Genomic DNA, 15,953 nt, shown 5'->3' with positions numbered 1-15,953 from the left:
AGGTAATGGTGGTGATGGTGTTGGAGTGGTGGTAATGGTGATGTTTTTCTGATCAATGAGAATTTAGGAGAAAACAACCCCAAAACTCTTTGTGAGTAGGAACCTTGTGGCCTATTTCTCTTGCCACTCTTTTCTTCTCTTTTCTTCATCCTTCATGTTTAATATTTAATAGGTATAAAATAAGGAACAGGTCACTGGGTAAACACATTACCTGCCAGGAACATGTTCCGACATCTTTCTCTAAGTCCTTCTACTCAATGAGAGGTCCGAGGACCAATAACATGGACATTACCTAAGGAGCTTCCTAAAATTGCAGGATCTGAGGCCCCACCCCAGGACTGAACTATAAGTTATATTATCAGGAAATCCCTGGGTGATTCATATGCACCTTACAATTGGGGAAGCACTGGTTTAAAAAACACTCATCTTTCATCTCCACTTCTAGCACCTACTTAAATATACCACTTCATTGATGATTACCCATAGTATCTTGAATTATTACACAACTTTTCATCACGGTGGGCTTTGTAAACTCACGCAGAACTTAGTGTATTTCATACACTTCATGCTGCCTTGGGCCATTCCATAGTGCTTCATGTATGTTCATCTTATATCCTCAAGCTGACTGTAAGTTCCTTGAAAGCAGTTTCTGTTTTTTTGTGTCTCTACATCTTCTTGGCGCTATGTCCATTGCAATACTCACTAATTATTGATAGCTAATATTTGAGAACTATGTGTTAGATATTTTGCCATGTACTTCCATGCATTATCTCATTGCATATTCAAAATAACTCTATACAGTAGTTACTGTTCTTTCTTCACAGTATAATGTTAAAATAGAGCTTTAGGGAAGGTAGTATATCTTCGAGCTGGGACTCAAATCCATGTCCATTTGACTCAGGAGCCTTACCTTTTAGCCACTGTGTGATACTCTTCACAGAACGTTGGTAAGGAAACAAAACTATGCTTCTGGAGGTGAACAGACATGTTTTGTGTTAACCTGATACATTGGAAACAAGAGCTGCTTTCTTCTGGCCTAGATGCTATCCTGATAAAAATAGCTCTCAAATAAGGAAAAGCAACCTTCTCCTCTACCATCTCCACAATCTTTTCCACATCCCTCCTGTCTCAAGCTTCTCTCTCTTTCTGTATGTATTAACCCCCTGCTCCCATCTTCTCTCTCTTTTCAGTGAAGACCCTTGTCCATGTCCAATCCTTGCTAGATGGTCTTATCAGTGATTCTCCCTGATGTCTCAGCCCTCTGAGGAAAGCATTTGGATCTGGCCTGGCCGAGGGGCATCGCATGAGGAGCTTTTTCAGGTCACAGGCTGTCTGGGCTTTCTCCGCCTGAGTGGATGTGTTTGCAAAGTGGATGAGTGACCTTTCATTCCCGGACACCCAGAGGGCCAGTCAGTCTGTTCTTGCTCCACTGAGAAAACTGAATAAAGTGCTTGCCTCTTGAAATGAGAGTAAAGCATAAATAACTGTAAAAATAAACAAGCCCCAACCCCCTCAAAGCTCAAACACAGTAGAAGCACTTTGTGTTTTAAGGCACCCTGAGTCTGGCAGATGAAGAAACCTTTTTTCGTATTTCCTCCCGCAATGTGAAAAATCACTTCACTGGAAAAGATCTCCGCCAGGCCAGAAAGCATGTGCACCCCAGCCACACGCTGCACCTCTGGCATGTTCTCTTCTCTTGGAAGTGCTGGGGCCAGCGTTTCCACTCGGGTGGCTGGCAGGATGCTTATGTAATCATCACCTGCCAGGAGCCACTGATATATGTGCTTGTCCTGGACAACCATGCTACCTTGACAGATATGACTCTGAGGCCACAGGGCACCCAGGACAGCTTTGTTAGAATAGGCCCTGTAGGAATGTGGACTCCTAAATGAGAAGGACAATGATCTTGGAGAACTCCCAATGGGAGAGGCTGGTCTTTGGGGGCTCTGCCACCCAGTAGGCCCCCCAAGTATGCGCTGATGATATGGTAAAGTATAGGCAACGACTATATTTGTGTTTAAAGGCTAGTAAGTCAGACCCTGTATATATGACCATAATAAACAATTTCTGTAATTTTGGTAACTTTGCATCAGATAATCTTCCTTAAATCTGCTTGAGAAGTAACCAGAATTAGGAATCAGAGAATCTAGATGGACCACGCAGCTCTGGAATTCACTATCTTTTCAGTCTTGGGTAGATCACTGCCTTTCTGAGAGTTTCCATTTCCTCACATGGCAGGTTGAAGTAGTTTCACTGACTTCTTGGGTAGCTTTAAATTCTAGCATTTTTGAATTCCGGTGACCCCTAACTTCAGAATACTGCTTTCAAGCTCATTTTGTCCACCCCATCCTCAGGAGTGAAAGAAATGACTACAATCTATAGCTTATATCACAACCTTCCTTCTGCATCTGCCTGCACATGCAAATTCACCAGTGACAACTAAATACATACACTTAGCCACCTTTGCAAGTTTATTGGACCCAAGTCAATGTATTTGTCCAAAACCTAATGTAAGTCCCTTAATAGTTCATTCACATTGGGCTATCTCACTCCCGTCCTGTGAATAAGGAAAAAAATTAATTATAAAATAATAATACAACTTTTCAGGAAGAAATTGCCTTTGTACTCCAGTCACTGACCTAAGTGTTGAAACTCAATTAAATTGGAAAAGATCACAATTAAGATGCGATTTAATTATTTCTCATTTTATGTAAATGAGATTCCCGATCACAATGAATTAGAAATCTTTGTTTAAGCAGTTCATCAGTTGCCTATCTAAGTACTGTTTTGTTACTTCTTCGCTAAATCCCTAATCTCCCAAGTCAAATGGAATAAATGTTTCTGGAAATTCAAAGACTGAAATAATCATGCCACCCAACTTTTTCCAAGAATGCCGTAGATAAATGGCTATACCAATTGTTTTCTAACTGGGAGCTCATTTTATTTCAAAGTTTACATGCAGCCAATAGAACTTCCTTAAGAAAAGACTACTCTTATTTAAATGCCTGGGAGAGTTCTAAAGTGATATAAAAGACACTTCCACATCTTATAGATATTAATGCTTGTAGAAGTCTGCCCTCATGTAGCCAATTTTATGCTCTGTGAAACATATATTTGTATTAACAACTCAAGACAAAGAGGCAGTAGTCATTTTTTCTATAGAAAAAAGATTAATTTGCAAATATCTATTGAGAATTCCATTTAGAATTAGTGAATTTATTTAAAAGCAAGATCACAAAGACCTGGTGATCTATTACTGCTGTTGCCACCAGAATGTTGTATAACAAACCACCCCAAATCTTAGTGGCTTTCAATAACAAACCTTTATTCTCAGACTCATAGGTGTGCAGGTGTATTGTGCTTCAGCTGATGGAGGCTGAATCTGGACAGTTAGCCCTGCTTCATGCTGCAGGCATGGCTCCAGGCTAGAGACTGGGTCCAGTGTGCTCCATATATATTTACGTGTGCTGAAGCTGAAGGTGCAGTAGCCACCAGGCCATGTCCTTCTCGTGGCAAATCGCCTAAAGACACAGGTCAAAACAAACTGCATAAGCACATTTCAGGTCTCTGCTAATATTTCATTTGTCAAAGCAAGTCACATAGATGGTCCAAGATGGGTCCAAGGATGGGAAAATAAACTCCATCCTTAGTAGGAAAGGAGATACTTTTTACTAAACAAAACTAAACTATTTTAAACATCGTTAGCTCAGATGTTTAAAAGCCCGAATATAAGAGCTTGTATATCTCTGATTCTAGTAGGACACTTTTTCTAGGTTTTGTACTGTGCTTATTAAAAATCCGTAGTATATAATGATATTTAATTAAAGTAACTACTTCTCCAGCAGTTTGTTTTCATTTAGAGATTTCTTCTTAAAGCTCTCTGCTTCATTTTATAGTGGATATGGTTAATACTTTAATAAGGAATTGGTAAGTGGAATGTTTATTTCAACTCAATCTTAGGCTTAGAGATATCCCAAGATGGCTTTGAGATCTCTAATCATCTTGGTGTCAAAAACTCTTGTAAATGATTTTTTTATTTATGAATGACTTTTTTTTTTTCTTTTCATCAGGGAAGTAAACACTTTACTCTTTTAGGATTGGAAGGATAATTAGCTGAAAACACTTATTTTCTTCTCTGATTGTTCCGTTCTCTTTCCCTTTGTTCTTCAGACACCCTCCCCACAAAACATCAGTGGAAAGAAAGCTTAGAATCATATATCAGCAACAGAAAAAATCAGCACAACAAGCCCAAATCCAGGCTGCATGTTTGGCTTTACCTAACTTCCTTTTTTGTTGTTGTTGTTTTGAGACAGACTCTCACTCTGTCGCCCAGGCTGGAGTGCAATGGCATTATCTTGACTCACTGCAACATCTGCCTCCCAGGTTCAAGTGATTTTCATGCCTCTGCCTCCCTAGTAGCTGGGATTACAGGTGTGTGCCACCACACCTGCATAATTTTTGTATTTTTAGTAGAGACAGATTTCACCATGCTGGCCAGGAAGGTCTCAATCTCTTAATCTCATGATCCGCCAGCTTCAGCCTCCCAAAGTGCTGAGATTACAGACATGAGCCACCCTCCCCATCCTCTAACTTCCTTTGGAAGAGAAAATGTTCTTTTGCCTAATGGGAATAAAATTGTTTGCTGGCTATTTCTTTTTACTAGGTCCTGTAGAGCAGTTTCTCAATCTTGGCACTAGTGACATTTGGTGCCAGATAACTCTTTGTCATCAGGGGCTATCTATGTGTTGTAGAGTGCTGTGCAGCATCCCTGGCCTCTGCTCACTACATCCAGTAACACCCTCAGTTGTGACAAGCAAACATGGCTCCAGTCATTGACAAAGGTCCATGGGATAAAAACTGTCCCTGATTGAGAACCACACTTTATTTAAGTTCAGGGATACATGTGCAGGTTTGTTATATTGGTAAACTTGTGTCATGAGGGTTTATTGTATAGATTATTTCATCACCCAGGTATTCAGCCTAGTACCCATTAGATAGTCTTCCTGATTCTCTCCCTCCACCCTCCAACAGGCCGCAGTGTGTGTTGTTCCCCTGTGTGTGTGCATGTGCTCTCATCATTTAGTTCTCATTTATAAATGAGAACATGAGGCATTTGACTTTCTGCTCCTGCATAAGTTTGTTAAGGATAATGGCCTCCAGCTCCATCCATGTCCCTGTGAAGGAAATGATCTTATTCTTTCTTTATGCTGCATAGTATTCCATGGTGTATGTAGATTGTATTTTCTTTATCCAGTCTATCATTGATGGGCATTTAGGTTGATTCAATGTCTTTGCTGTTGTGAATAGTGCTGCAGTGAACATACATGGAGCACTTTCGATCAACAACAGAAACCTAACTAAACCCAACTAAAGGATATTATAATGTAAATTATTTTTAACTGAAATGTATTTCTTCTCATTAAGCAGTTTTGGAATATATGTAAAGGATAGTCCTGCCACCCAGGAGGACTCCTGAAATTGATGATTCTAAGTCATGGTCACTAATGAGACAGTTACACCCACTCTGTGCCAGGCATGTTCTGTGTGCTTTATGTACTCAGTTAATCCTCTTAATCATATGAGCTAGCTACTATTAATATTAGCATTTTACTTATAAGAAAACTGAGACATAGAGGGTGTAGGTAACAGAACTGAGGCCCCTCAGCAAGAAGGATTGGAGCTAGGACTGGGGCTGATGTGTTTCTGGAAGGAGGCCTTACCCTCTGCATTCCATTGGGTCACATGTGGTGTCAGAGTTTAGAATTCTCCTCGGGACCTTTGGCACATTCTGTATACCAACAATTGCAGAGAGGAGTTGAATAAGGCTCCCTTTGGAAGGAAGTATAGTGATATTCTATCTGGTAGAAGGAATAAGGCTCTGTTTGGAAGGAAGCATAGTGATATTCTATCTGGTAGAATCTGCCACATACTACCTTAATACTCCCACTGTAAGTGCCAGCCTGGGACACCTGGTGCCATTTCCCAAAGGGTCACTGTATGGGCAAAGCAAAGAGATTCCCCAAGAAAGTGATTTGAGGAATTTCAAATCCTTTGTGAACTAAAATATCTACTCCTGTCCTACCATAAGGCCCAAATCTCTTACCAATTAGAACCATGTGTCTTCAAGAGTACCCATGATTGGACTGGGGCAGTGCTGAGGGATGGCTGCTTGCCTGGAAGATGATGAGTGCACTCCTCTTCGTGGTGGCGAGAGACAGGACTAGCTGGGTTTCCTAGGCTGACTAAGAATCCCTAGGCCTAGCTGGGAAGGTAACCACTTCCACCTTTAAACACGGGTCTTGCAACTTAGCTCACACCCGACCAATCAGATAGTAAAGAGAGCTCACTAAAATGCTAATTAGGCAAAAACAGGAGGTAAAGAAACAGCCAATCATCTATTGCCTGAGAGCACAGTGGGAGGGACAATGATCGGGATATAAACCCAGGCATTTGAGCCAGCAATGGCTACCCCCTTTGGGTCCCCTCCCTTTGTATGGGAGCTCTGTTTTCACTCCATTAATCTTGCAACTGCACTCTCTTTTGGTCCGTGTTTGTTACAGCTCGAGCTGAGCTTTCACTTGCCATCCACCACTGCTGTTTGCCACCATCGCAGACCAGCCACTGACTTCCACCCTTCCAGATCCGGCAGGGTGTCCGCTCTGCTCCTGATCCAGCGAGGTGCCCATTGCTGCTCCCGATTGGGCTAAAGGTTTGCCATTGTTCCTGCAAAGCTAAGTGCCCAGGTTTGTCCTAATCGAACTGAACACCAGTCACTGGGTTCCACGGTTCTCTTCCGTGACCCACGGCTTCTAATAGAGCTATAACACTCACTGCATGGCTCAAGATTCCATTCCTTGGAATCTGTGAGGCCAAGAACCCCAGCTCAGAGAACAGGAGGCTTGCCACCATCTTCGAAGTGGCCTGCTGCCATTTTGGAAGTGGCCCACCACCATCTTGGGAGCTCGGGGAGCAAGGACCCAGTGGCCCAAAGCAAGCATCATCACTAGGCCCCTCCGCAACCTGGTGGTATCCATCTGCATCATGTTCCTCAACAAAAGGATCCCTAACATGACCCTGACCCTGGGGCATCTTGTGGTCACCTGGCTGGGCTTGCACATCTGCCAGAAATTGGTTATATTTGCCTCAACATGTCTGCCACCCCAAGATCCTCCTGGCCTTGCTTCGGTGTTTACAAGGTATTCACCAACCTCTCTCTGCAGGGCAACTCCACAGGCGTCCATCAGCTGATTAAGGCCATCGTTACACTGGTGATTATGGCCATGCAGACCCTCTGCCACGAGAAGGCCTTCTTCACCAGAGTATAACTCAACACTGATTCCTGTAACTTTAGGTGTAATCCTAAATGCACATTACAATGTGAAATTTAATGTCCTTGGCATGGCATTTTCTGCTCTCAGTGTTTTAATTACACCCCCTTATCCAGCGTGGGCAGAAACCAAGCAGCATGAGTTTCAAGTAAACTCAATGTTGCTGCAGCACTATCAAGCACCAATACCTTCTGCTGTTATTGGTTTCTGTGCTCTTCTCTGAGACAGTGCATGGAGAGTAAGAAATATCTGGTCTCTGGTCAGTTTCTGCTTTGCCTATGGTGCAGTTATCTGAAATAATGGTTGTCATGGTGAACTTATCAATTTACTGGATCACTAGGTACACTTCATCCATCATCTATGACATGTTTGGGCACTTCAGGTTCTGACTTGCCTTATTTGGAGGACATGTGTTATTTGAAGATCCACTGTTAATTAACCAGAGTCTTGGCATTTTATGTAGTTATTTGGTGTAAGATTAAGAGCCTATATTCATTCTGTACTCTATAAACAGGAAGGAAGAAAATGTAAATTGCTACAGAGTACTCAACCGGATTTTTATGATGAAAAGAAAGTCACCTCAAGAAGATACAAAATGTTAAATAAGCCAATTATTTTCAAATAAGTAAAAAAAAATGCATGTATAATTTATTGAATGGTAGTTTGCAAGATGTAACAGAAAGGATATTTTATTCTAAAATGAAATCTTCATTTTTAGCATACTTTTTGTAACTTAATCTTTTAAAATTAAAATTGTTCATGCTTCTTTTCAAATATGATTGTATAAATTATAACCACCCATGCACTACATTACATTCATATATTTACTTACTAACACACAGTCTTATTCTTACCTGATGTCAGGCTCTATTCAGGACACAGAAATCAGTTAGAACCTATCCTTGGCCAGGGGTTTCCTGGCCTAGCAAGCCCAGTGTCTGAGCTTAGCATTTAAGGGCTCCTCCCAACTGTTCTTCCTACAGCTTGTCCTGTTTTAGCTTGTTTTGAGCTTTGGCAGCCTTGCAGTTCAGCCTGATCACACATCTTCCACCAGGCTTTCCCTGACCCTTCTCTGTCCTTACAGTCCAAATCTCCACATCTCAGGATTCAGCCTAGAGGCAGGGTAGATCATTAACAACCTTCCGAAAAGAACTCCAAAGGCCTGCATTTGCACTGCCTCTCTTTTCCTCGTCCAAGTACCCATGAGGTCATCAATTGTGTTCCACCCTGCTCCAGTCCTCTGCAATGTGATACTGCCGGTCCTCTGACCAGGAACTGGAGTCAGTTTCTCCACTCACTGAACCTCCATAGACCGTGGAACTTGCCTTGTCACATGGGATGTTAGCAAACATCATACAAGCAGAGGCTTGAGAAACACCTGCAATTTAGGATTTGCCCTCTTGATGCTAATTGAAACCCTAAGAGGACCTTGCAATTAAGGCCAAGCTAGTCTGTTGTCCATACAGCAAAGCTAACTGTTAGAGTGACTCAGTCCTTTCTGTTTTGTGGTCCTTGGTTTTTGGTTGGACTGGAGACTAAAATCAAATGTGGTATTGAGAGTATGAATTTTGGATTCAGATGGACCTGGGTTCCAATCCCAGATCTACTCCCTGCATGAACAATCCAGGCAAAGTTATTTTTCCTTTCTGTCAACTGAGCAGCCACATCCACAAGGACAAAAATAAATATTAACCTCTTTGGGCTATTGTGAGGATCGTATGAAATATTATAAATAAGCTCCCCAAGTCAGTGTCTGGTTCTCAATAAGAACTGAATAACAATATTGATTGCTCTTATTATTATTATTTCTGTCACTAAAATTACGTGATTCCAATCTCATCCCATGACCATCTTCTCCTTCAGGAATATCTTTCTCCATCATCCCCAAGCCCTTGGGAAGCTCTCAGAAAACCTCAACTCTCAACTCACACCTGTTTAACCAACCATACTTATTTCAAACTGTTTATTTTGGAATAATTTTAAATTTACAGAAGAGTTGCAAAGACAGTTCAGAAAGCTCCACATCGCGCATCCTAATGTTAACATTTACGCAACCAGGGTCACTTATCAAAACAAAGAAATTCTCATTAACCAAAATAGTCTATTTAGATTTCACTGATTTTTCCATAAACATCCTTTTTCTGTTCTGATATTCAAGCAAGGATAACATGTTGCTTTTTGTCATCCTATCTTTTTCGTCTCCTCCAATCTGTGACAATTTCTCCATTTTAACCTTGTTTGTTAGGACCTAAACATTTTTGAAGAGTACTGGTCAGCTATTTGGTAGCATGTCCCTAATTTGGGTTTCTCTGATATTTTTCTCATGATCAGTTTGAGATCATGGGTTTTTAGAAGACCACAGAGGTAAAGTGCTATTCTCATTACATCCTGTAAATGGATGCTCGATATTCACATGTCTCATCCCTGATGGTGTTAATCCTTGTCATCTGGCCAACCGAGTGTTTTCTAGGTTTCCCGACTGTGAATTTACAACCCCATCCATGTCAAGTCCCCAGCCCTTTTTATACTCTATTCCCTGGAAGCAAGCCACTAAGCACAGCCTACACTCAAGTGATGGGGAATTAAGCTCCATCTCTATAAATAGCAAAAATTATTTGGAATTTATCTGTATGTGATATTTGTCTCTTTTCCCTATTTATTTATTCAATCATGTATTGATATCAGTATTGGTTTGTGATAGTTTATTCTCTGGATTATAATCAAATACTATGTTGTTTATTTTGCTCCTCAGATTGTTCTAACTTTAGTCTTTAGAATCTCTTTAACTTGGCTTCTGTGTCCCTTTGACATATCCCCATTATTTTGTAGTTTTGAGCATTTCCTTACATTATGACACCTTAATAAGAAGCCGCAGATTCATCTTGCATATTTCCTGCCATAGCCCTAGAATCAGCCATTTCTCCAAGTATCCCTGGTTCCTATTATTGAAGAATAGTATTAGAAGCCAAGGTATGGGTTCTGGGTGTGTTCATTGCTACTGGGGTGTTATTGTTTCTAGGTCACTCTGTGGATAGAGATAGGAGATATATGTATTTATACCACGCATATATACATACATATTATATACATTTTAAATATTTCTAAATCTTTGTGTGTGTTGTATATATACATAATCATAAGCTCATATTATTTGACTCTAGCCTCACGGGATTCATTCTAACCTTCTCTCATTGTTTATTTGTTACTTCTTTCTTTGACAGTGAGAACCTTGACTCTCATTATCTACAATTTATGTATTAATATTTACTTGTTCGATTTTAGCCAACATGTAAAGTGGTTTCAGAATTGCTTCCTTGTTCTCTGATTTCTTTTTAAGTAGTAATCTGTTCTTGTTTCATGCATGCAGTATCCTGTCTTATTTTTTGAGGACATATCATTTTCTAAAGTTTTCTTTCTTTTTTGTTTTCTGAATTTCTGTGTGTGTGTATTTGTGTGTGTGTATTTGTATGTGTGTGCATTGTGTAATGTGCATTATAGGTGTCTTGGTCTCTGTCTGCATGATAAATAATTTTTCAAAAGTCTGGTAAACCTTTTTTGTGTATTCATGTTTAACAATAGGACCTTAAAGAAAAATAGGAATTTCTGTGGGGTAGAGGGAGATAAGTGGGGATAGAGGAGATATGGTTTGGAGGGATGCCCTGTAGATTTATCTTTCACTGGAGAACCTCAACTGTCAGTGTCTAGCAATAATTTCTTTAGGGCCATTCGGTTTTTTTCCCTGGATGAGAAGTAAAGGCATAGTGTGAAGAATATTGAGTTGGAGATGTGGGCTGATTTATTTAATGTCTGCTTTCCTTAGTAAACTATAATCTCTAATTCATTCAGGATCCTGAAGGCACACTTACATGGTGTATTAGTTTCCTGTGGTGCTGTAACAAATTGCCACACACACACTTGGTGCTTAAAACAAGAGAAGTTTATTCTTTCACAGTTCTGGAGGCCAAAAATAAAACAAAAAATCAAGGCATCAGCATAGCCATGCACTCTCTGAAGTCTCTGGGGGAAAATTCTCCTTTGCCTCTTCCAACCTCTAGTGGCTCTCTGTGTTCTTTGGCTTACGGCTGCATAACTCCAGTCTCAGCCTCCCTCAGCTTATAGCCTTCCCCTTGTGTTTATGTCTTCTCCATTTCTGTTTCTTATAAGGATACTTGTCATTGGATTTAGGGCACACATGGATAATCCAGGATAATCTCATCTCCAGATCACATCCGCAAAAACCTCTTTTCCACACATGTTGAAGTGGTTATGGCATTGACATAAAATAATTATTTATGGCAGTGACATAAAAATTATTTAAAATAATAATTATAAAATAATTATGGGGGTTTAAGAACCCCATAGGAGCATTGAGGCACCAAGGGAATAGCAACAGTGTGAAGCCATTACCACCCCAGGCTTAAAGGAAGAAGAGTAGGAAACAATGTCATGGGGGCTCAATGGGAGAGTTGCCTTGGAACAGAAGAATCCTAGTAGTAATCATAGATAAATAAAACCTTTGCCAGAATTATAGCATAGAAGTAGAGGGAAAAGTGAGGCAAGACATACCTTGACCTCTCCTTCCCCGACTTGCCCTTCAGTCTCTTGATGGTGTCTCTGGCTGGCCAAACACAAATGGAAACCAGAGGACCTGGGAGCTGGAGGACTCAGTCTACAAGGATTATCTCCAGCAGCACAGAGCAGATAAAAGAAGGTGATGAGAATGGGTCTCAGCAAGGGCAGGGGAAGGGAGGGTAACTAGTATCTGTCTTCCTGCTTCAGCACTTTATATTTGATTTCTAGAACATAAGCACATTAATCCGAAAGTTAAATAAATGAGAGAAAGGTTGAACGAAAAACCTATAAACAAGATAAATGTCTTCACGGTGAAGATCTATAGCTGGGATGCAACCAAAGCAAATGGAAATACTCTATTAGATTTTGTGCATCTGAACACATTCATAGTTATCTCATTTATTTTCTATTCTTTCTCCCTTTCTATTTTAAAATAAAAGATGAATATAGAAAAATAAACAATACAAATGTATAGCACAGTGAATTATTTTCAGGTCAAAACTCTTGTGACTCCCATCTCTGTCAATATGTAGAACTTTCCTGCCCACCTCCTCAAAACGCTCTTCTGGGTATTTCATCACATTATCCAGTCACAGCCCCCTTCATCTTTCCTACATAGCCAGCATGCTTTATAGTAATAACTTCCTTGCATTTCCTTAGGGTTTAATCACTGAGACACTATGGTTTAGATGTACCTGCTTTTATAAAACGTGTTTTGTCTTTTTAATTAATTTTTACAGTTATAATAAGGTATAGATATCATAAAATTTATTATTTTAACCATTTGTATGTGCATAGTTCAATAACATTAAGCATATCACATTGTTGTGCAAACATCACCACCATCCATCTATTTTAATCCTGCAAAACTAAAACTCTGTATCCTTTAAACAATAATTTCCCACTCCTCCCTTCTCTTAACCCCTGGCAGCCACCGTTTTACTCTCTAAAGAATATTTTAATTTTAGGTAAGTTATCTTAAATTATAGTATTTATTAATTGTTCTATTTCTTTGCTTTAATTTTCTCCTTGGGAGACCTCTGTTTCTTTTTTTTTTTTTTTTTTTGAGACGGAGTCTCGCTCTGTCACCGGGGCTGGAGCGCAGTGGCCGGATCTCAGCTCACTGCAAGCTCCGCCTCCCGGGTTTACGCCATTCTCCTGCCTCAGCCTCCTGTGTAGCTGGGACTACAGGCGCCCGCCACCTCGCCCGGCTAGTTTTTTGTATTTTTTTTTAGTAGAGACGGGGTTTCACCGTGTTCGCCAGGATGGTCTCGATCTCCTGACCTCGTGATCCGCCCGTCTCGGCCTCCCAAAGTGCTGGGATTACAGGCTTGAGCCACCGCGCCCGGCCAAGACCTCTGTTTCTTTGTATTAGGTCTTTTTTCTTTTTTTGTTTTTTTGATACTTGTCAAAAATCTTTTACAACTTTCTTTAATTTTTCTTTTTTTTTTTTTGAGATGGAGTCTCATTCTCTTGCCCAGGCTGGAGTGCAGTGGTGTGGTTTCAGCTCACTGCAACCTCTGCCTCCTAGGTTCCAGTGATTCTCGTGCCTCAACCTACCAAGTAGCTGAGACTACAGACGTGCGTCACCATGCCAGGCTAATTTTTCCATTTTTAGTAGAGACGGGGTTTTGTCATGTCGGCCATACTGGTCTTGAACTCTAGACTTCAAGTGGTCCTCCTGCCTCAGCCTCCCAAAGTGCTGGGATTACAGCACTGGCAGTACTTTAATTCTTTTATGTTTTTACAGTTTTTTTCTTTTCATTTTCTATTTCTCTTAAGGCGTTATTTCTTATGTTTATTTGCTGTTGCATACTTTCTAGTTTTGTTATTTCCTGAAAGTATTTTTTCTTTTATTTTGAAGTCTTTCTTATGTCTCCTATTTATGTGTTTTTATTTTTACTTATGTGTCCTTCGTGTATTATGTAATGTACTTTTAAAAATTTATTTTGTTTTAAAATAATATATTAAAATTTTAATCCATTCTTGGAACATGTCTCTGGCAAGATTTCGTTGTCTGTAGAGGTGTTATTCTGATTCTTATTCTCTTTTTTATTATATTAATTCTGTGCGATGTTTGACTTTTATACTTTTCTGTTGTTTAGTTTCCTGTGAAGTTAATTTATTTGCACTTTTAGGCTAAGGCTGGTTTCAGATAGCTTTTATTACTGTTTTTAACCTTACAGAGCTCCTTCTTCTGTTGCTTCTGTGAAATGTTGGAACTAGAGGGCTCTGTTTCCCACATGACTTTCATGGAAACCTTCCTTTTTCTTTGTTGTTTATGCTGGTACATTTTAATTCTGCTCCGAATAGTTTAGGTTCTGCCCCCAGTAAGTCTGGCACTCTGTCACGGAGAGCTGTCCTGGTTGGCTATGATCAAAAGTTCCCAGGGACTAGGTTATATGTTTACCCCTTGAGAAATTTAGCAGAGATCCTTGCACTTAGCTGTTTGTGGAACAGTGAAACCCCTGCTAGAAGTCAAATTGTCTGCATTACTTTCTGGTGAATACCTTTTAGCTAATTAGGGATTCTCCTCCTCCCAGGCCTATCTGAATTTCCACTGCTTCCTTTTTTATTTTGCCTGCACAGTGTCAATATCACGCAGTCTTCTGGCTGTCGGCCATTAATTCCCAACTGCTTGTATTTTGGAATTCCTGGGGCTACTTTGACATCTCGTTACGTTATAAATGCTTTCCATGTTTTCACTGGCTTGCTTGCTATTTGCTTTTTCTATTTTCAGGTGGGAATCCAGGAGGATCCAAAATCTATACTACCACCAGTGTCATCACCCTCACAGAATCACATTATCATTTAAAAAAATTAGTTTTCTTCCTCTGTGTAAATATTTTAATGACAATTCACAGTCCAGTACTGACATGCATTTTTGATGATATTTCTTCTGAAGCATAGGTGATACACCTGTCTTGTAGATAATGGTGGTTCAGTGGTTTTTCCTACTCCTATTCATCCTTCCTTTATGAGGTTTTCCATTCTCAGATGGCTTTTGCTTTGAGTTCCTCACAGGCACTTCTAACTCCTATTTTTTTTTTTTTTCTAAGCTCTTCTTCTCTTCCCCCCAGAACTTCTAACTCATCTCCATACCTTCCTGGACCATACTGTCAGTTCTAGTTAGGAACAATTGCTATTCTTCCCTTGTGTGTGACATGTGTATTCCTGTTACTATTTCATAGCAAATGCTATCTTCCTCACCCACAAGGTCATGCCATTCAAGATGTGCTTAAGGTACACCTTCCCAAACTCGTATGGTAGCCTTTTGCTGACAAATTTTCATTAAGTCAAGAAGTGCCCAGTCAGCCAGTTTAACTGTGATTCTTCCCCAGATTTCAATACTTCAAATCTGGAGTGGTTTGCACATTATGCATTTAATTTATATGCATTTATTAGGTTGTTAGATATTCTTTCCTGTGTTCTATGACTAAAGTCTGATCCTCCAACTTCTGCCCAATTTATCTCAAACATATAACATTGATTTAAAGGGGAGATTGAGTGGGAATATCAAGACATCAGCAAAATTCATTAAGACTATGGGAAAAAAATCAAAGTTTATGTGATATCTCCCAATTCACTTGGAATTTCTCAGTTTATTCTCTGGGAATGACCAATCTGATTCACACTCTGAAGGTAGGAAGTTTGGTTTCCAGATTTCTTCCTTTACTTCCATAAAGAGAATATCCCACTTGCTTCCAAGAAGGTCTGAAGTGGCTTTCAACAAAAGAGAGGTGTAACAAAAAGCAGTTAAAAGAAAAACAGAAAACAGAAAAATTTTAGGAAAAAATCGTGGTAAACATATTAACTAACTGGATTAATATTGCCAGTAGAATTTTTAAAAATTCAACTCAGATTTCTAATGGTCAATGTAAAAAGGAAAATTATGATTACATAAGCCTAATTTGCTGGTTAAAAAAAACACAATTTATTGAAGATAATAATTTTCATGAGATTGTGAAAGGAGGAAGGTTATAGGAAAGAATGGTAAGTCAGAGGATCTAAGTTTTGATCTTCTCTCCATTACTTACCAGCTATTTGATCATG

Source organism: Macaca nemestrina, chromosome 1 (assembly GCF_043159975.1).
Source record: "Macaca nemestrina isolate mMacNem1 chromosome 1, mMacNem.hap1, whole genome shotgun sequence".
NCBI lineage: Eukaryota > Metazoa > Chordata > Mammalia > Primates > Cercopithecidae > Macaca > Macaca nemestrina.
The sequence above is the reverse complement of the archived record's forward strand: the minus strand, read 5'-3'. Positions refer to the sequence as shown.